Source organism: Vicugna pacos, chromosome 1, assembly GCF_048564905.1.
Source record: "Vicugna pacos chromosome 1, VicPac4, whole genome shotgun sequence".
NCBI classification, from domain to species: Eukaryota; Metazoa; Chordata; class Mammalia; order Artiodactyla; family Camelidae; genus Vicugna; species Vicugna pacos.
The window spans coordinates 117,835,634-117,849,659 of record NC_132987.1 but is presented as its reverse complement, the minus strand read 5'-3'; the positions used below and the strand labels follow the sequence as shown (position 1 = coordinate 117,849,659).

General features: G+C 51.2%; 1 protein-coding gene and 1 long non-coding RNA gene across 2 annotated transcripts in view; one reads left to right on the top strand and one right to left on the bottom strand.

Moving 5' to 3' along the window:
* KCNJ6 (potassium inwardly rectifying channel subfamily J member 6) overlaps nucleotides 1-14,026 on the top strand; it is a 245,992-nt gene that overhangs the window by 135,354 nt on the left and 96,612 nt on the right. The gene's annotated exons all lie outside the window — the stretch shown is intronic.
* Nucleotides 5,115-7,210, bottom strand: LOC140685499 (uncharacterized). The gene is made up of 3 exons (XR_012058774.1): nucleotides 7,001-7,210; nucleotides 5,593-5,647; nucleotides 5,115-5,383 (listed from the first exon to the last, which is right to left on the bottom strand). It is a non-coding gene; the product is annotated as an uncharacterized lncRNA (long non-coding RNA).

Here is a 14,026-nt window from a genome sequence, read left to right as displayed (position 1 = left end):
GAAAGGAGAAAGTAGAATAGAAGGCCCTCTGAAATGCATTCGTCCTCAACATTGTCCCAATAGGTTTTCCCCTGCTTCCACACCTGAGTCCCCTTTTAGTACCAGGAGGGGAGCCTGGCTGAGAACTTCCTGTTTCCCCCCCGGTTACAGTGTAGACCACTGTCCATCTCTCCAGACACAGCCCTCTGTGTCTCTCTTGCTTATGAAACTGGGACACATCCTCGCTGTGTGAACAGAGCACTGCGGCCCTTTGCAGTTGACGCAAAGGTGAAGTTTCTCACTTGGTGGCCTCTCTTCCATCAGAAGCCTGTGGTTCCCAAGAAAACCCAGACGTGGCCTTACTGTTCTGATTACTGGGCACTAAGGAACATCTGAGATCACGGCTGTCACCCAGGCTGGGAAATGCCGTCTGGGGTCCTAACTGTTCAGTCTGGTTGTCTGACACGTTCAGAGAGTCGTGCGTCCACCTTTGTGCACGGGGAAGCCCCGCTGGTCTGCAGAGGCGCAGGCGCCCCCCTCACCCCGGCAGCACGCGGCACAGCATCTGCCACGCACGCGGGTGCGTCTGCCCGGTACCTTCTCTGCCACCATCACGCACACTCAGCGCTCAGCCCAGCTCGGGGACTGTCTCTGCCTGCTCCCCACCCCCCAGCCCACGCTGTCCTCCTCCACTTCTGACTCCTGGAAACCTTTGTTTTCGCTTCCACTTTGGAAGTTTAATATGTACCACTTTGGCTTTTTCTTGCATTCTGAACTCGAGTATTAAATTCCTTCCTGGGCAAAGGCAAAAACAGTTTCCTAGAGTGTCCCCAGCTCCCCACAGCACACAGGACCCTAAAATCACAGGTTAAGCTCTGCACCTTCTAGACCGACCTGGCCCATTGTGCAGACTCCCGGCCCACTGGTGAATGCGGCTTCTGGAGGAAACCTGTTAGGCTGCCTGGGGTCACGGGGTTTGTTTAAAGACACCACCTGGCCAGGTTTCCTGGGAACTGGAGCCTCATTTGTTTCCAGGATGTATCTGCGCCGTTGGGTTCTGGTGGCTCCGGTGACCCAGGAGCAGCATGTCTGCCACGCGGGGACCCAGCGTCTCCACCGCGGCTCTGCTGCTTGTCCCTGGGCTTGCTCTCCCCCTCCCCCCTCCCCCTCACCCCTCACTCCCCCCACACACACACACCCTCACCCTCCCCCTCCCCCAAACACCCCCTCCTCCCTCACCCCCCCTCCCCTCCCTCCCGCCAGCAGAGCTTCCTCTCGTCGCCTTCCCTCTGCATCCCTCTTAGGTTCTGCGGCCACCCGGTACTTCCCCACCGGCTCACAGTCAGCCTTCCAGGGAGAGAAGCCTGGGTGACTGGCCACCATCCAGGACTGTCATCCCTATTGGGCAGAGCTCCCTGTCGGGTCATCCACTGGCGGGTGCTCAGCCTAGAGCAGCCACCCTTTTTGGTCAGGTGTCTATCTCTGGTCCGATCAGCTGTCAACAGAGTAGCAAGGCCTCATGGGATGAATTAGGGCATCTTATCTGGAAAAATCCCTGTGAAGGAGGCAGGCTCTGGTGTCCAGGGTCTCTTGAGGACACAGAGCAGCCTGCCCTGCGGTGCAGCGCCTTCCCAAGTCCCACGTGGGGACGGCCGATCCCTCAGGCTCCTGGAGGGCCCTTCGTTCAGCAACGTTGCTTTCAGTGGCCACTGAAGGCTGAATTGAAAGCGCCGAGGAACAGGCTTACTGCGTGTTGTAGCTGCCTTTCCACCGCTAGCCGGTCTCCAGCTGCGCTAGTACACTCTTTTGAACTTGATGCTTTCTGTTCTCATAATGGAAATGTCTTCCTTCTTTTCCTCCTTCCTTCCATTCTTCCTTTTCTCCTTCCTTCCTTCCTTTACCAAGAATGCACTGAGGAATGACCAATATCAAGTATTGTGTTAGGGCCCAAGGGTACAGAAATTTAGGGAAAAAAACACACTGTTCCTGTCTTTAAAGACCTCATAACAGCAAAAGAGCTTACAGTGCTTTGGTTTGTAATGTGGTCATCATTTGTCCTCATCATTCTTCCTTCTGGTGAGGATTCGAAAGTGTTTTAAAAGGTGCCGCAATCACACTTTTAAACTCAGTAAACAGCACCTAAATCTCTTGTAGTCAGGACCCTTCTGTGACACCTTAAACATCACATTTAAAGGGGAGCCCAGCCTCTGGGTTGAAGTGTCCCTGGACAGCTGGATTCCTTCCTTACAACCCCCCCGCCCCACCCCGTCCATTGGACCTGCTAAGCAAAGAAGGATCTCACACTTCTCACTCCAAACGCAGGAGAGCCAACCTTGCACTTCTCTCCCAGAGGGCTCTAACGTGTAGGTGTGACAAGAGGCACGTCACCAGCATATTAAGTGCCCCACTCCTCCAGCTCTCCCTGAGCCCAGCAGTACCACCGGGAGAGGTGGGGGCGAGGCCAAGCTCCTCAGCAGTTCAGCAGGTGGCACCCTCCGCATCTTCCCGATAAAGCGCCCAGCACCCAGGACTCACACAACAGCTGCATTGTGAATTATTTCAGGTGTGAAGAATTCCAAGGGGATGCTGGACATTTAGCCAAGTCTCATGGGACTGAAGGCCAGTGCTACCGCATTCTCCCTGTGCGTCCGGCTTTCTCCGCTGTTTCTCGGACTTGCTGAAGCAGTTCCCTCCAAAAAGACCTTCCTTGCTCTCAGAGGTGTTCTGTCCTCAACTTTGGTGGCTTCTTCAACAGAACATCACGAAACCTCAACACAAGCAGGGCTCTCTTATCTCCGAGGCTTTGTTGTTAACTTCGTTAATTCTATTAAACCTAGACCCGTACCAAGGGCTTCTGCGTGTGTGCAGCAAGATCGCGGCTTCAGGCAACCTCCAGTTCTCACCCCGTTGTAGTTTCTAATAAAACTGTTGCATAAATGTAGGCTTCTGTGCTCTGCCACCAATAAAAAAGGACACTTTTTTCAAATATGGCGATTCAAATGTTTTATCCCACAGATAAAGGTTCGGGTCTGGGACTTTTCAATGCGCCCTTTACCTCTCCAAGGAAACGCCCTACTGCTGATCAGCCCCCACTGGTTTGGATCTCCCTCGGCAACAGCACAAGGGATCGTTTCCCTTTGACATGATCATGAACTCTGGCACTTAGGCTCCCAAAGCAGTCGTTTGCCCTGCATCCCAAGCTGCCTCAATAGATTAAGTCCTTGCAGCAAGCAAGAGGACATGCTCAACACCATTTTTCAAACTCCAACGTCTTTTCGAGTCCATCCTTCAGCTAATCAAGTAAAAGTTGCTTAGCATCATGACCCAGAAACATAACTTTCCCAGTTTCTTGCAGTGCGCTGAGCTGAAACATGAAGCCCGCCTTTACACTGGAGTCTAAATCCTCTTGGAAGGTGGCCAGGACAGCCCTGACGTCTCTACTTTAGCTCCACAGCACAGAGAGTTACAGCCAGGTTCCAGGCATGGGCGCTATATAAATTTCATCTCACACAGCCGAGCGATAAATCAAGCGCATGTGTGTTTGCTAAGCAGCTCCTGCAGGGACCCAGCACGGTGCCGGTTTCTGTCCACAAGCAGAGGATGTCGCTGCACGTTCCGTTGGAGGGTGCCCAGCCTTACCCAACACACTCCTTCTCTGCTCAACTCTTTCCCAAGCAAAGTGGCTCCTGGCACAAAGCCAGGTTCCTTGAAGTGATGCCAATGCCTGCGCCCCAGCCCCCACCTCTCCCTGTGACCGGCTAGTTGACACACCTGCTGTTTGTAACCCAGCCCACCTCCTACCTCCCACCTCAACTACCCGTGCTGCAACGCAAAATCTAGAAATACAGAAATTAAGCTATGTGTTTCTAGAAGGAGTGACTTCCATCCGAAAGTGTGTCTGTCGGTGTGCAGGGGTGTGAGATATACATAATCAGAGGGTTCAGCATCCATGGCCTGCAAAGATCACCTCGGCATCTGCCGTGTTCAGGCCTCTTCCACAGTTTTATGCCTGAACCTTTCCTTTGTCGCTGCAGCTTCATGGGGCTCCCAGGTTTCAGATCAATGAAAGCCCAGTGGGGGCCACTCAGACCCACTGGTTTGTCCTTTGTAGCACAAAGCCGACTATGAATTTGAGAAAAGTGAACAAAAAATAAATTAAACTGCAAATTCCTGGAGCAGCTGTCGAACCTCAGCCTAGCGTGTCAGGACTTCACAGACAGTCGGAGAAGCAGAAGGCCGTGTCTAACAGTGAAAGAGACTAGAGCTTTGAACGTGTCTGCTGAGACCTGACTCTCTTGATTCTGAATTCTTCCATTTCTGTTACCAGGACACTCATTTGTTATATTTTCTCCAACATAAAGCCAAGCTCTGAGAAAACTAGAAACACTGTTGAGATTTCTCGAGTTGGACCCCTGGCATCCAGCTCTGAAAAGGCTTCTCTCCTCCTGTCCTTGAAGCCATGAAGCCTGGTCCCCACCTTCCCACCCACCACTCCCATCCCGTCCAAAATGCAGCTGAAAACCTAGCTCTCTTGTGAGCTTGCTCTGACAAGTACAATTCTGCACCTGTTAACATATTCTTCTAGAAAAATGTCAATTAGCATAACAGCTATGAATCCACTCACAACCCTCAGGTGGAAGACACGTCACAACCCCAGATTTCCCTGGTTCTGAGCAGCTGCTGCCCAGGGGAGGGAGGGGGGCCATCCTGCCTCTGCGGTTCTTATGGGAAACCACCTCTCCCTGGGGGGGAGCTCAGACAGTTTACACAGTCCACAGACCGTGCGGAGGGGTTCCCGGTCCTGGTCTGAGCTGTTGTCCTGTCATCTGCACAATCCATTCGAATGAACGAGACCTCGTGAGCGTGGCGTTCACTCCGCTACATCCAGTGAAGCCCCAGACCTTCTCTGCCTCCCGCAGGCTCAGTGCCGTGGCTTAGTCTCTAGGCAACCCCATGTCTCCCTGTGTTCATTTCCAAATGCTGCTGTAACAAACTGCCACACACTTGGTGGCTCAAACAACACAAATTTATTACCTGACAGTTCTGCTAGAAGTCTAACACAGGTCCCACAGGGCGAAAAATCAAGTTTTCAGCAGGTCTGCATCCCTTCTGTGGGTTCTAGGGGGAAATCCATGTCCTTGACTTGTCCGTCTTCTAAGACGTTAAAGAGGCTAAAAGCACCTTGAAGAAGAGACAGGTGCACACGGCCACTAGGCCAGCAGCGGGGACCCCGGTACTCTGGTGTCTTAGTCAGCTCAGGCTGCTACACCACGATACCAGGGTGAGAAGCTTCAGCAACAGAGCCTGAGAGTCCTAGATCCAGGTGCTGGTGGATTCAGTTCCTGGTGGGGACTCTCTTTGCAGTTTGCAGACGGCCTCCTTCTTGCTCTATGGTATCTATCCTCTAAGACAGAGACAGAGAGAGTGCTCTCCGGGGTTTCTTCCCACAAGGCACTAATTCCATTAAAGGGCTCCACCCTCATGAGCTAATTACCTCCCCAAGACACCACCTCCAAATGCCATCACTACCTACCATCCTGTCTAGTGGCCGTGTGCACCTGTCTCTTCTTCCAGGCTGTGAACCCACAAGGGCAGGGCTGTGTTCTTACTCACCATCATACACCGAGCACTTAGCACAGGATCTGCTGCCCTGAGTTGTTCCCTGTACCTGTGGTAACAAAGCATCACAGATCTGTTACAGTGATGACAGAGGTGTATTATCCTACAGTTCTGGAGGTCAGAAGGCTTACCCAAATCTCACTGGGCTAAAGTCAAGGTATTATCAGGGCTCTGCTCCTATTTGGAGGCTCTAGGTGAGGATCTCGTCCCTTCTTGCCTCTTCCAGCTTCGAGAGGCCACCTGCATTCCTTGGCTCGTGGTTTCATTCCACCATCCTTGAAATTATGCTGCCATCTCTCTGGTCCTCCCTCTCCCACTTTTAAGGACCCAGGATAATCTCCCAGCTGGCTAACAACCTTATTTCCATCCTCAACCTCAGTGTCCTTTTGCCTGGTGACAAACATATTCACAGGTTCCAGGGACTGGGATGTGAGCATCATCGGGGCCATTATCTTAACCACTACACGTTGTCCAAGGAGGTTCAAAAAAACCTGCATGCGATGCCTGCAACTCAGCAAAATCCTAACACCCTCTTTCTGCCACCACCCTTTACGACACAAACCCCCAATCAGCTTGTCTCTAGGCTTGAACATCTCAGACCTTGTTCTGAAAACACTGCACAAAAGAGAAGTCACCAGTCCTATGGTGCTTGGGTTTTCACTTGCTGGTCTCTGGTTCGGCAACCACTTAATCTTTACTTTTCTGACTTGAGTCACCACCGGGCGTGAAGGACGGCTTTCTAGGACAGGCTTTGGAATAGGAATTCTCCCACCTTTGTTGCCCCTTTCCCTTCCCGAGAGGACACAGCTTGTGAGAGAAAAGGCCAAACGAGGCCCACGCCTGCTCTGCGCTTTTAGCCGCCGGGACCTCTCACGCTTCCTGTTTCCAGCAGACCGTAGGCCATCTGCGTTGCTCCCCAGGCGCCCCTCACCTGGAAAAACTGGGCTCCGCGCTAGCCGCTGTTTATAGGGGAGGGTGGCTCCCTTACTGATCTGCAGAAAAGTGAACTTCCCCGCAAAAGGTTCAAAGCACTTTTATGAGTATAACATTTTACTTCCCACAAATATCTTTTGTGGGATAACAGACAGGAGAAATAAGAACGGAGGCGACATGCATAGCAGCAGCACTGACCACAGTGAAAGACAATAATGGATATTTTTTAATGGTTTAAGTGGCTGCCCCATAGAAGGTAGGTGTTGGCATTTTCTGTTTTACCCAAAGTCAACCTGACATGTGACCAGTTCATCGACAGATATGTGTGTGAAAACACACACACACATGCATCTAATGTCATCCATCCACCAACTTACTCATCCAGGCAGTGTCTATGGAACCTCTGCTGTGTTTCTGGCATCATTGCAGGCACAGGGATGTGGAGAAAATGAGAGACATAGCCACTTACCCTCAAGAGCTCAGGGTCTGCCCAGGCAGAGTGACACGGGAGCCAGGCACCATCACACCCAATGGACATGAAAAAACACTGTCGTGTGAAAAGACACTCCTGTGAAAGAGCACCATGCCTTACGGAACCCTGGGGTCTTCACAGCTGGAGAAGGGCTGGAAGGTTCAGACGGAGGGAAAGCCAAGGTCACATCCTCTGTGGCGTGGGGACCCCTGCCCAGGAGCTCAGGCTTTATAGGTGGGACCACTGAGCAATGTAAAGCAGGACAGTACGTGATGGGATCTGAACTGGAGAGACCCCATTGGGAAGCTCTGTAAAAAAGGAAATGGAGGTAGGAAAGACTGCTGGAGCCGTGATCTAGACACGGAGATGCCTGCAGTAATCCAGATGAAGACTGAGGTGTGGGCTACAAAAAAGCATGAGTGGGCTGATCTCTTGCATGTGACTGTGTGTTGGTGCACAAAGATGTCTGGGAAGATGCTCGCTGAAATGTGAACGGTGCTTACTTACCGCTGGTGGCAGGACACGGAGTGAGGAGTTTGCTTTCTTCTTTACACTTTCCTTGGTTGCTTAAAATTTTTCTGCATGAGGATATATTATCTTTATAAGCAAGAACATAAAAAAAGTTTTGTAGTTGTTATTTATTAAAAACTGACAAGAACTCTGAGAGACTGAATATACAAACAAGCAGTGGCCAGACCGTATATAAAACAGATGCTGACCCACACCCCACAGCCATCTGCCCAGGAGACCAACCCCTTAGGCACAGTAAACAACCAGGAAGCCAGCCCGCTGCAAGTCAGAGGCGTGCGAGCCCCCACTGCCGTCTTCAGTAACCATCCAGGAAGACAAACACGGACTTGCATAAAAATTGGCTTAAAATGGCCAGGATTTGATTAATTATTGGCAGCTTTCCTAGTTTTTATCTCTGCTTCCAACTTGGTACCAACTAGAGAAAGCTGACTACGCACCCCTGAGCAATCACATAGGATGTCCCACTGCTAGTTGGCCACCTAGAGCTTCTCCCAACCTGCAGACTCCAGTCAGGGCACACCTGGAGCCTTCCCTTTTCTCCACTCTGAAGATTCCCCAATCCTCTGCCTGCCTTTGAGTCTCTGCCAAAATGCAAGTCACATGGCTGACTGTCTTGCTATGGCAAACTCTAAATAAGTCATCTCTGCTTTTCTCATTTCATTGGTCTTCATTTACTTCTGCAACACAAACAGTTCTGGTACAATGGGGATAGTAAAGAAGGGCCAATTGGAAAAGCTTTTAAGAAGAAGACGTGGGACTTGGTGTCTACTGGGAGTGGGGTGAAGAAGAGAAAGGCAAGGCAAGGGTGCCTCTGGCTTCCAGGCTGGGGTTCTGAGCAGACAGATGCTGGTGCCATCCACGGGGTCATGTAAAGGGAAGGAACACATGGGAGGCATATGTGTCAGGGTCTATGGGACACAGAAGCACAGATGGTGGACTGGGGTGGAGGGTTAGAAGTGAGACTCCATGGAGTTGTGGGAAAAGCTAGAGGAAACCAGCCAAGGAAGGGGAGGCACCAAGTCCTGGAACAGCTGGAGCCATTACCACCTTGAGCCCAAAGGTGCCAGGGAAGGAAATCAGACAGAACTGTGAGAGAGACAGCCACTGAATGGGACTGTGGTGGTAGGAAGCGGAACTCAATCCCTTTCAATTCAACCTAGAGCCCACAGGAATGCTTCATTGTCCACCTGCCCTTCAACCTCCTGCCAGTGCCCACCACGATCTAAACCCATCAGGAAGCCAGAGGACATGAGATACCAGTGCATCCATAGAAGTCATTCCCCTGGGATACGGAGAATCAAAAAGGGAAGCTCTGCTGGGACACATGGAGACTACTTAGCCAGACAGCCTGGGGATAATGAGCTTCATATTGAGTGCTCATTTTGAGGTTCCCATTGGAGATGCAGGTGGAGATGTCTTGCAAGCAAGTCAAGGTGGCAGCGTAGATACTGAAAGATCTGAGTTGTAGAGTTAGATGTGGGAGTCATCTAAATGTAAGGACAGTTTCAGCACAGGTGACTTCTCCCTGAGAAAGAGTGAGGGGTGAGAAGAGAAGCAGGCTGAGGACAAACCCTGGGGACCAAAACATTGAAGTAGGAAAGCAGGAAAAGAGATCAGGGAAAGTCACTGGGAAGGAAATTCAATCAGAGATCTAGAGGCGAGAACCAGGATGTTCATCAGCTTTTCAGCCATGTTTTTCGGCAGTTGGGTCTACCAGTAAATTAGGCAAAGATCGAAACCCAAGGTACAGGGTCAAGCCAAACACAAACGACTCTTGAAGTCCATGGGCTTTGACGGCTCTAGGGGAAGGGCTCCTGGGAGAGGAGGTCACAGCGTTTGCACTTTCTTGACACGCCTTCCAGCGTAGTCCCGGCAAGCCTCCTTGACAAGCTGCCCTGGTGTAACTGACTTGGCGGGAAAGAGCAGGGCGACAAACTGCACGATTGTCAACACAGGCCATGTCACTGGTGCTTCGAATCTGGGACCATGGCTCATTCCTTCAACACTGGATGCCCAGCAATGCCTGGTAATTATGGTTATTTTTTTCTGAATCCCTAAAGAAATTTTAAAGAACACAAAATTACAAATAAATAGATAAAAGATGCATTCACCTAAACCTGAAGACACAATGCTTCCTCTCACCGCCATTTGCAAGTGTCTGCTTTTCCAACAGCTGTTCCCCTCCCCCAACCCCCCTTGTTGGGCCGAGCACCAACGTAAGATGCCCTCAATGTCTACTTTCTCCAGCCAGGCGCGGATTAGGTGATTGCTGGCACGCAGAAAGCCAGCCCACGCTCGAATGAACCGGCTAAATGGCCACAGTTTCCAAACTAAGATGGAAAGCTGTTCGCACGCTCAGCAATCTCTCAACCTTTTCTCGGCTGTGCGCTTAATTTCAAACCCTTATTAATCTTTTTTCCAAATCTCGGGCCCTCACGTTCGCTCCTTCCGTAGGCAGCCAGACCTGTTTTATCTCACTTGGGCCAGCGAGCTGGCTGCTCCTTGAAGCCAATTCCATTTCTGACACTGAGTAGTGGGTGCTCTGTAACAGCCCTGCCCAGTGGAAATACAGTGCCAGCCTCCTGCATTATTTTACCTCTTCTAGGAAGCACATTTAACAGCAAAGCTAAATGGGTGACATTAACATGGCGACATATTTTATTTAACCCAATATAATCATACAGAGTATTATCATGTTCTCATGTAACTGACATGAAAGCCACTGATGAGACTTTTGCGTGATTACATCATGACTTTCCACATTATTTCTTCAGAATTCCCCCTTGAAGCAGGGAAGGGTATAGTTCAGTGGTAGAGAGCGTGCTTAGCATGCATGAGGTCTTGGGTTCAATCCCTCACTTCTATTAAACAATAATTAAATAAATAAATAAACAAACAAACAAACAAATAAAGATACCTAATTACTTTCCCCTTCTCAATAAGTAAACAAGACCCCCTTTTACTTTGCACTGACAGCACATCTCAGTTTGGATCAGGCTCATTCAAATGTCCAATAGTGACACGTGGCAAGCGGCCGCCATATTAGTGGAGATCCATGAGATCGCAAGAGACCAGGGGGTTTCCTGTCCCCTCCTCTGGTGACCATCACAGGATTCTCTCCAGCAAAAGTGACTCATTTTCCCCAGATTAAATGAGCCCAACAGCCCATCCCAGGAGGAACTTACAGGCTAAGAAGGGCCTCCTTGTTTTACACGTTATCAGGAAGTTATCACAAGGGGCTGGCGCTGGGAGGAGGGCGAGCCGGTACCTGAGCCGTTACGCTGACTGTCTTATAAACCACGTCAGCACAGGGCCCATTGAGACATTGAGACAAACTCACAAACAAAATCTCTCCTGGTCCACCTGAGCATTTATTTGAAAAATAGTCCTTGAGGCTCAGGGAAAAGGAAATAAATAGGAATGTGAGATTTATGGTTAGAAGCACCAGCACCTCTGAATTTATGATATAAGCCAAAAGTTTGCAAAACTAGATAAAACATGACTTTTCAAGGACACATCATTTGCAACTGTTGAGTTCCACAGGCAAGGCAAAGCCGAGAGAACACAGATTTCTATTTTTCCTTTTAAGAAAAGAGCAGATGTAATTACTTCAGTGTATGTACTTGTGTTGAGAATTCAATCAAGTGACTTTAAAGAAATCAAATAAACCTTTGTGGGAGAACCGAAAGGCAAGGAGAATGCAGTGGGAGGCTATGCAGAGCGCATAGCACTGCCAATGGGTCCCGGAGGAGGCACACAGAAGCAGGAGAAAATGTAATTTTAAAAGGACCACATCCCAAGAGCATGAAACCACACAGCATTGCCGCCGACTGACCACAGGGGCGGGGAAGCGCCCTGCCATTTGTAATCTATGGGCATCATAGGGCAACCCTAAGGGCTGCCTGTCACCATGGCCCGTCCAGTCGTCCGTGGGAGCAGACAACCAAAGGAGCTCGCAGCCTCACTGTTTAAAAAGAGCATGATGGGAACGTCAAACAAACACAGCATCGGAAAACCACAAAGCCCTTGTTCTGAACCCATCCTTCTGCTCCGGCTTCCCCGGGAGCTGAACAGGTGCAGAGCCCAAGAAGCTCCTCTGGCTGAAGGTGAGAGCTTTCTCTCTTTCTACCAAAGGCATCTTCCATGAGAGGCACCATCCCAGCCACAGAGTCTTCCAGCTCAGCCCCAGCTCATTCACATGTAGGCTTGAAGACCCAGGACCAGAATAGCCTTGAGTCCCCAGACAGAGCTGTATAGGGCCAAACAGCTTCACCATGCAGCACTGAGCTGCTTTTCTGTACGGAGGGAGCCCAGAGCTGTGGCTTCGTGGGCACAGGGCCTCTGCGGGGGCTCCAGCCCTCTCCCCAGAACCCCCTGGGCCCCACCCTCAGCAGGCTGTGAATGGAGGGGAGGGAAGCCACTGTCTTCTTTCCAGACCGCTTTCCCTTCCAGGACCGAAGACTCTATTTGAGACCACCTATGGTCGGAACTGCCCAAAGGTGTTCCCAAATGCAAGGCTGTTGCTTGGGGAAACTGTTTCTTCCTTTTAGCAAGATGACATCACAAAACGAACAAATAGAACAGGCAAAGAACTGCAGAGAAATCCCCCTCCTGATTTTCCCTCTGCTCCACTTTGCAAATACCCTTAAATTTGCAAGGGAAACATGCAGTCTGAGCTGAGAGAAGGAAAACGCCAGTGTTTCCAACACCAGATGAACATCCACAAAGTGTTGCAGGTTGAAGTGGGGAATGGCCTCACGGAGCAAATCAGTGATGGGCCCAAGTCCAGCCAAATTCTGGCCATTCTAATCCCGAGTGAGCGTTTCTCCTCCAGCCGACACACCCACAGGGAGGTGAGATGAAACAGGCCTTCCCTTGGCGTCAGGCCCTGGCGGGCAGAGGGGGGGCCTCAAGGAAAGAACAAGCCGTGCTTTCTAAGGAAAGGGCCGGGCACCCCCGGACATCGAAGCCCACCAAGAAGAGAGTGCCGAGCAGGAAAAGAAAAAGTCCAGCGTCACAGAGGGAAAGCCGTGGGGCACCCAAAGTGGTCTGTTGGCAAATGGCGCTCAGAAGAAAAGCTTAGTGTTACGCAGGCAACTGCAATGGCCCGTTGTGGCAGTGAGTGTCTAATTTGCATATGAACATTATTGAAGATGGCACCTCCCGTCCAGTGACCAAGAAATGCTAACGTCCATTGCAGCTCATGGGCATTCATCACAGCCACTGGTTGTTAATGACTTGCCAGATGTTCTTAGGCTGGCCTTGGAAGCAGTGGTTGGCACTGAAGACTGAACGGCGCGTGCGCAGGGAGCCAGCCTCTCCGGGCTGCTGGGGGGTAGTCCTCGCCTGTGTCTGGCTCCCCACGAGGGCAGCGGCCCCGGCAGGTGTCCCACCGTGCTCCACCTCCCAGCTTCCCGTGCGCTTCTCAGGCTTGGGCAGATGGGGAGGCATGACTTCTGGATTTTTACCATCCAATGCAACATCTATTTTTTAGATAAAATTTGTATTACATGAAAACTAATCACTCTGAAGGACATTTCAACAGCATTTAGTACACTGACAAAGTTGTGCAACTACCGTCTCCATCAAGTTCCCACACATTCCCTAGCTGACACCCTCCTCCCGATTCCAACACAACCTTTCAAAGAACACCTCCAATTCCACACAAATCTCTCCCCTCACTTCTGCCCTGACTTCAGGCCACTGTCCAGCCACGAAGGAACGTGGCATCTTCCCAGCAGGGATTTAGGTTTTATGCATCTTTGTATCCCCGGGGCTTAGCACAGTGCGTGGCAAGAGGTGGGCGCCCAGCTGGAGTCACGGCACCAAAGTGGTAGAGACGGGGCGCTAAGCCTGCACATATGGCGTCGGGGCTGCGTGTTTCAGCTCATCGGGTTTGAGGTGAGCCCTGGGGCCACACTTCACCCTGGATTCTACATGAAGTTCACCCAAGGCCAAAGCTACCTGGGAAACCATGAGAGCCAAGAGGAGAGAATTCTCCCTCTTTTCTGGAGTCTGGACCCGAGTGCATCCCAACTCACACACCCCACAGATGGGCTCCAGGACGCAGAGCCTCCCCCCTTGGACCCCCACCATCAGCGGCCCATGGGACATTGTGATGTGATCACATCATAGCGGGGAAGCGGGAACAGCAAGAATTTTGCAGGGATGCGCATTTGATTATGGCGAGTTGGCCCCCAAGAATCCGTCCAGCTCCAGAAGCCGCAGCAGCTGCTGCTCTAGGGACGGGGCGTCGCCCTCGGCCTCCACCAGCGAGGCTGCCTCGGGCCTCTCACGGCAGATGTCCCTTTGTCTTCTGCCTCCAGCCATAGGTTTCCATCAAACAAGCCACTCCAAGGACTTAAAGTTACTTCAGGCTTTAATCACCCCTTCCTCCCCGCAGCCCCCTCTTAGGCCTCTGGCGAGGACCCTTTGGGGTGGGGTCTGGTCTGGATACCACTCTGGCCCCGGCATCAGCCCCCTTTGCTGCCA